Source organism: Epinephelus fuscoguttatus, linkage group LG15 (genome assembly GCF_011397635.1).
Source record: "Epinephelus fuscoguttatus linkage group LG15, E.fuscoguttatus.final_Chr_v1".
Classification (NCBI taxonomy): Eukaryota; Metazoa; Chordata; class Actinopteri; order Perciformes; family Serranidae; genus Epinephelus; species Epinephelus fuscoguttatus.
Window position 1 is genome coordinate 35,636,005 of NC_064766.1, and position 8,138 is coordinate 35,644,142.

The window sequence follows — 8,138 nt, forward strand, 5'->3', positions numbered from 1 at the left end:
ATGGATCTGTCTCCATTAGGAGTACTTTTACTCTTGTATATTAGTATATTTTGGTGCTATAACATTGTACTTTTACTTGAGTGACAATTTGAATGCAGGACTTGTGGTATTATTACTTTTACTGATGTAAAAAATCTTCTAACATTGCCTGGTGGTGAAAAATCTGATCGATATCTCACTTTATAATGAGCCAATAGGTCTGCAGTTATAAATGTTAGTAATTAATTAATAATTAGGTTCCACTATGGTTGTAATACACCCAGTCTGGAGTTGTAAATGTGGATTGGTAGGTAATAAATGGATTTTGTTCCAGATGATCTTCAGCGCTTTGCAGCAGGTGGGTGGTGAAACTAAACATCAGGAGGTCTTGCTGATAAACCGAGGAATTAAGAAGACACGTTACACTAAACATCAGTCAACTGATTTTAACACAACCAGGCAAATCAAAGCTTTCTTTTGTTAATCTGTTAAACATTAATAAACTATCAATTACCCATGAATAGAGCCACAACTTATAAACTGTAACCATAACAGATTTCCGTCTCATGCTGTGTATCAAATGAGATCATTAATCGTCTTAATATTTTGCAACTCTCACCCTCATTTCCTGAAATTTCAAAACTTTCCCAAGACACATAATTAAAATTCATATTTTATCATGAATACACATTTGATTGCAAAACTAAACTTTACACATAATTATAGCCAGGCATTCATTTTGTATTATTATCACTCTGATTTGACCTGAACACAGACGTACTGAGTTATGAGCATGATCATTTTGTGTTGTAATGGTTATTGTGAATGATTTAAGGAACCCTCGTGGGATGAAGTAAACAATATTTATGACAGCAAAGAGTGCAGTACTGGCCAGGTTTGATTTACACCCATAAGCTTGATAGCCAGTATTTCTCTGACCATGTGATCAGCAGAGTCCTGCCTCATCTGAAGAGGACATGTTTAGCAATGCTTCACCCTCCTGGCCATCTTATGCTATTGCATACCCCCTTTTTTAATATACTCAAGGTGTTGAAAAAATTTCTAATTTACACATGAAGACAATCGATTGTAGTTACTGTTGAGCAATTCTTCTTTTTTATGATTATTATGATTAAACAAAAACAGCCCACAACTGAGGAACACTGATGTGATATTTGACATATTTTCAGAATTTACTCACAGCCTCAGGTATTACTGCATACTTAGCAAACATGTTAGATCCTGAGCGGCCCCAGAAATGATGACTGAGGGCCCCTGATATGAGGGGCCTGCAGTGTAGGCCTGCAATGTCTTGTTGCACACTGATGACACCTGCAGGCCAACTGCAGTAACAGCACAGTGTCTTTATCACTGCAGCATTTCCTACCTATTTCTTTTTCTTTTTTAATCTGGCAACAATCATAACAGTTTTATATATTTGGGTCTCTAATTTGTGCAGTGTAAATCTGGATTTTCTTTTACTGTTGAAAGCAGTTTAAAGTTCTCAAAATAAATGAGAGACTCTGTGTCAAATGAAGCTATTAAATGTAAATTATTTACCTTCCAATATACTGTGCACCAGCTAATGAATTATAAATGACTTCTCTTCTGCTGCCAGTTGCTCTTTTGTCTGAAAGGAAACTATATAAAAAATATATCTATGGCTGGATGTATTTTATCTGCATCCTTCACACAAATCTGACACCCAGACTATGCTTTCTATGGCAGTGTGTGTGTGCGCAGAAAATATCGCATGGCTGCGGGCCAACAGAAACCAGTCGACCGTCGTACCGTCACACTATCTCACTGTGCTGTTTGTTATCATTCAAACCTGCTTGGAACCCTCCCTAGCAACTAATTCAGGTGTGTCCTGGACCCGCCCTTAGGCGATGCTGTGAGTGATCTCTGCTCTGTGTGTGTGTGTGTGTGTGTGTGTGTGTGTGTGTGTGTGTGTGTGTGTGTGTGTGTGTCTGAGTCCCATAAACCAGATGGTTACACATGAGGTCTAAAGCTGAAAAAAAATTCCAGAGGTGTGACTGAGCTTTCACTCAGTGCTGAGTGATTCAAATTTGCTCTGCTGTGAACAGACAACTACACTTTTCCTTTTCCTAGTCAGATAACAGAGTGTGTGTGTGTGTGTGTGTGTGTGTGTTTGTGTGTGTGTATGATAGGTTTATAGATTTAGACTGTATTATACTGTATTGTGATTTTAAAAACATCCTCTCCCAGACAACATAACAACACATAAATATGCTTTGAGTGCACTTTGGTGTCAAAGTCCAGCAGAGAGTGCAGTGTTGTGTGATTTATTACTTTGGGGTAGTATCAACTCAGATAGGCAGGGAAAACAATAAAATCATGGGCAGTGTACACATAGTATGGACCACACACACACACATACACGCTAATGCATACATACTGTAAAAAGTCTCCAGTTAATCCTCCAGCAGATAAGCAAACGTTGCAGAAGAAAAAGCGGTGAACACAAAGGCTTCTTTAAACTGCAACTGGACTTCAACCTCTTATTTAGTTAGTTTTCTCATTCTTTTTATTAATGTTACAGTTGTTTTATTTTTTTTTTTTAGTTTGTTTGTTCATTCAGTAATTTAATTTATTTTAGTTTAATTTGATTTAATTTAATTTAACCAAATTCCTTTTTATTTATTTCACATGAAGACCTTGCTGTCAACTACCAGTGCTCCTGTAAAGCAGCATCTCTTTCCCAGCGCTGCTCTGTGAATCTGTGGAGCAGTGTAAAAGCCTGAGGATCCATCTGTATGTTAACAAGCTGCTGGGGAAACTCAGACACAAAATTAATAAGCAAGACAATGTCAATTGTCTACGTAATCTAATAAACCAGCTGTCAGGGCTGTTTTTTTTTTATCTCACTGTTTATTCAGTGAATGATGTCAGTGCCAGTGTCTGGAAATGATATCATACGTGTGTCTATGACTGTCAGCAGGTCCCACACTCACTGTGAATCACTTGATATTAAGCCGTGGGAGATAACCTGGTGCTGCCTACTGTTTTTGATTAATCATATCAGACAGTATCGTGTGAGTCTGTTTAGTCTTATATTCCAGGTGTCGGTTTGCTGTGGGTAACACATGCATGAGTGACAAAGTCCCCTTTGTAGCAAATCTCTTTTTTGCGGTTTGGAAATACAGCAGTGACCCACACTGGTTTTCAGTGCAAAAACAAACAGCAGGTTAAATATTTACTCCCGAGCTGAAGAAGAAAGTCAGCAAAGCCTTTAGTTTGTCCTCAAAGGGGCTGTGTTCATCTGAATGGACAAAGCAGACAGGAAAAAAGGCATGCAAGATAAAGGAGGATTAGCCAGAGGGTGGCTCCAGTGCATGACAGACAGGTATTACTGTATCAGACAAAATAAACCCTGCACTATTTGCCACACCTCACCTCACCTCACCCCCCCAGAAAGATCCATATCCTGTAAAAAAAAAACAAAAAAAACCATCCAAATACTGTGAATTTCCTCCTCACACAACAATCTCAGAAACTTTAAGTCAGTTGTGTATCTGGGGTTTAATAAGACCAAACCCTTTCTGTTGGAGAGCTTGTAATCATCAGCCTGCTCCCATTCATTCTCCACTATCTCATTAAAAAGTACAGCGAGGCTCACTGTCCTCGTGTTCAGTCCGTCTCTCTTGGCATGAGAGCTGTTATTACGCTGACATTTGCAGAACTGTGCATGTGCAGTCTTGCAGCGCCTTTTGTTTGGAGAACACATATTATGAGTGGGAAAGCAAACACGTAAAGCAAACCCACCTGATGCTAGTTTGACAGAAGAAAATGCAAGGTGTGTCTAGCGGTGGGTGTGTTTTGACACTGGTCTTTCAAGAAATTGTCGTTATAATAAATGAGACTGTCGTTATATGTTGGAAAGTCAAAATAATTACCCTATGAGGTGCTGTAAAATCAAGTCATGCCAGGTTTTTTTTAAATGAGCGCATTCAAAAAAGTTTGAAGGTGGAAAAAAACGCTTGAATGGTTTGAAAATTCCAGTGTAGGGCGTTGGTTCTCATGACCATGCCTCCCTCTCCTCCTCTCTGTCTTATTCACTCTGTTCTTGCACTGCTATGTGATGCAGTGCAGCACTCGTGTGTGTTCAGCAGCTATAGCTTAGTGCTAAAACACCAGAGGGCACAATATGTCTGTCAGCGTCGTCTACTGCTGTTATCTTCATCAGTCATAAATGCTGAAAGGCCTTACTGTGACCTTATGACCTCTTCCACCTTTTCCCATTTGAAAACCTGCACAGTCACACAAAATGACGCTCGTGTTATTTTTCTACTCCTCAGACTTCTCACTGGCTTTTTTTAATCCCCCACACTGACACTGACACTAAGTATGTGTGACCCTGCCCACTGCTTGTCTTCTTCACTCCCTTTCACTTTCCAGAACTATGACACACCTGCCTGCGCTGTGCTGTGCTGGGTGTGCAGACGAGGGGAGAGGTGGCGGAGGAGTGACGCCAAAGTGGCTGAAACAAAATGGAAACATTCACAAAAAAAACCACTGGGTGAATACTTAGTGTCACTTGGCTGTCAGCTTCAAGCAGCTATGCAAAACACTGAACTCTGAAATGGACTCCTTTTGACCTCAAGAATGTTGAACCCGGGATGACACATTCTTTGCACAACCACTATCTCTGCTCGCTCTGCTGGGGATTAAATGTTTTGGCTGCTGGAATTTTTTAATTACTGTCAACTGTATTTATAGCATTATCACTTGCCAGGCTTTAAATGAGCCCACATTGATCCTGAAGCTATAACAGAATCAGAATCAGAATCAGAAATACTTTATTGATCCCCGAGGGGAGATTATTTATGTTACAGGTGCTCCTTGCAAGAGAGGAAAGATACGTGAAAATACAAGAAATTTAAACAATAGTATTAACAAATATATAGTTAAATAAACAGGAATTATTAACAAACATAAACGTAAATATATATATATATATATATATATATATATATATTGTAAACTGAACAAGATTGTTTACACAAACAGAATATATACAGTCAGGGTGAAATGGGGTTATTGCACAAGTTATATTGGATTATTGCAGTGTGTGAAGAAGTCTCAGGGCCACTCAGAGGGAGGAGTTGTACAGTTTGATGGCCACAGGCAGGAATGATTTCCTGTGGCGCTCAGTGGTACATCTTGGTGGTATGAGTCTCCCACTGAAAGTACTCTTGTGCCTGACCAGCACATGGTGGAGTGTGTGTGAGAGATTGTCAAGATAGTTTGTAGCTTAGATAGCATCCTCCTCTCTGACACCACCATCAGAGAGTCACACTCCGTTCCCACAACGTCACTGGCCTTGCGGATCAGTTTGTTGAGTCTGTTGGCATCCACCACCCTCAGCCTGCTGCCCCAGCACACAACAGCATAGAGGATAGCACTGGCCACCACAGACTCAGAAAATCCTGAGCATAGTCCGGCAGGTGTTGAAGGACCTCAGTCGCCTCAGAAAATAGAGACGGCTCTGGCCCTTCCTGTAGAGAGCGTTAGTGTTCTTAGCCCAGTCCAGTTTATTGTCAGTGTGTACCCCCAGGTACTTATAGTCCTCCACAATGTCCACACTGACCCCTTGGATGGAATCAGGGGTCACCAGTCAGCCAGTTCCTTTGTGGCCGAGGAGGAATCAAAAACATCAGGAACAAAAATCACACCACAAGTTTAGAATGATTACTTAGAAGGTGAGTCCTTAGAAAAATCAAGAGTGTATTTTATTTTCTAATTTATGCACACTGATCAATATCACCATGAATGTCTAAGTGTTTGCTTTAGACTTTATCAGGTGTTATCAATCTAATATCATAACAGTAAAATGCAGAATTGTCTATTTTTATGATCTAACTCGATATTGTTGCAAACACTTCCAACCGGTTCCATTGTAGATTTAACAAAATACAAGGTACACACATGGGTGGATTATGAGACAATGGGCCCCTGGGCACAGATATGCAAAGGGCCCCACCACCTCTTTTACATACATACAAAGTGTGTGATGTTTTTGGGTCTCTTTGGAGTGTTGTTGTGTTCCTTTGTGCTCATTTTGTGTCCTTTTGTTGTTGCTTTGTGTCCCTTTGAGCTAATTTTGTCTTTGTAAGTCATTTTGTGTCTTTTTGTTGCCATTTGTTGTGCCACCTTATGTTGTTTTGAGTCTTTTGGGGTCTCTTTCAGATCGTTTTGTGTCTTACTGAGGTAATTTTTTTTATCTCTTTGGGGTTGTTTTCTCTCTCTTTGACATAATTTTGTGTCTTTTTGCCTTTATTAAATGCACAGTCCAAGTGTGAGAAGGAGAGGGAGAGAGAAAGGGGATGGCGTGCAGCAAAGTGCAGCAGGCTGGAACTGAACCCGCAGTGGCAAGGACACAGCCCTCACACATGGGATGCCGGGTCCAACCACCAAGCCATGTGGCACCCCATTTTAAGTCTGTTGTCATTTTGTGTCTTCTTGTGGTTATTTTGTGTCTTCGGTGTCTTTGAGGTGATTTTGTGTCTATTTTGGTTGTTTTGCGTCTCTCTCTGGTTGTTTGGCCCGTCTTTGTAGTTCTTTATGTCTCTTTAGAGTAATTTAATGTCTGTTTCAGTTGTTTTTTGTGACTTTGTAGTCATTTTCATCTCTTTCTGGTTGTTTGGCGTATCTTTGGAGTAATTTTCTGTTCTTTTTTTGTTGTTTTGTGTAACTTTTCAGTCATTTTGTGTGTCTTTCTAGTTGTTTGCCCCATCTTCGTAGTTATTTTGTGTCTCTTTGTAGTAATTTTCTGTATTTTTTTTGTTGGTTTGTGTCACTTTTTAGTCATTTTATTTCTCTTTCTGGTTGTTTGGCCCGTCTTTGTAGGTATTTTGTGTCTCTTTGCAGTTCTTTTGTGTCTTTTGTTTATTGTGTCTTTAGTCACTAGGTCTCTTTGAGGTCATCTTGTGTCTCTTTGGAATAATTTTATGTCTTTTTTGGTTGTTTTGTGGGACTTTGTGGTCACTTTGTGTCACTTTATGGTTGTTTGGCCCGTCTTTGTAGTATTTTGTGTCTCTTTGGAGTCATTTTGCATCTTTTCTGGTTGTTTGTCCTGTCTTTGTAGTTATTTTGTGTCTCTTTGCAGTTCTTTGCGTCTCTTTGTGGTCTTTTTCTCTTACTGGTTGTTTGGCCCATGTTTGCAGTCATTTTGTGTCTCTTTGGAATGCTTTTATGTCTCTTTTGGTTGTTTTGTGTCACTTTACAGTCATTTTGAATCTCTTTCTTGTTGTTTGGCCCGTCTCTGGCATTATTTTGTGTCTCTTTGCAGTCCTTTGCATCTCTTTGTGGTCTTTTTGTGTCTCTGTGGTTGTTTGGCCCCTCGTAGTTATATGTGTCTCTCTGAAGTAATTTTATGTCTGTTTTGGTTGTTTTGTGTCACATTGTAGTCATTTTGCATCTTTTTCTTATTGTTTGTCCTGTCTTTGTAGTTATTTTGTGTCTCTTTGTGGTCTTTTTGTGTCTCTTACTGGTTGTTTGGCCCATCTTTGTAGTTATTTTGTGTCTCTTTGGAGTACTTTTATCAATCAATCAATCAATCAATCAATCAATCAAACTTTATTTGTATAGCACTTTTCATACATTAAAAATGCAGCACAAAGTGCTTCACAGAATAAAAACAAACAAAAATAATACATACATATTGAAAACCCGCCCCTCCCACCCCTACATATAAACACACACACACACACACACACACACACACACACACACACAGTCAATATAGTATATATGTAGTATATATAGTATATATGTATCTTTTGGTTGTTTTGTGTCACTTTGTAGTCATTTTGCATGTCTTTGCAGTCATTTGCATCTCTCTGAGGTTATTTTGTGTCTCTTTGGAATAATTTTATGTCTTTTTGGTTGTTTTGTGTCACATTGTAGTCATTTTGCATCTTTTTCTTGTTGTTTGTCATTTGTAGTTATTTTGTGTCTCTTTGCAGTTCTTTGCGTCTCTTTGTGGTCTTTTTGCATCTCTTTCTGGTTGTTTGGCCTGTCTTTGTAGTTGTTTTGTGTCTCTTTGAAGTCCTTCCCATCTCTCTGTGGTCTCTTTGTGTCTCTTTGTGGTCAATTTTGGTCCCTGTCTGGCCTGTGCTAACATTGAGTGACATGTT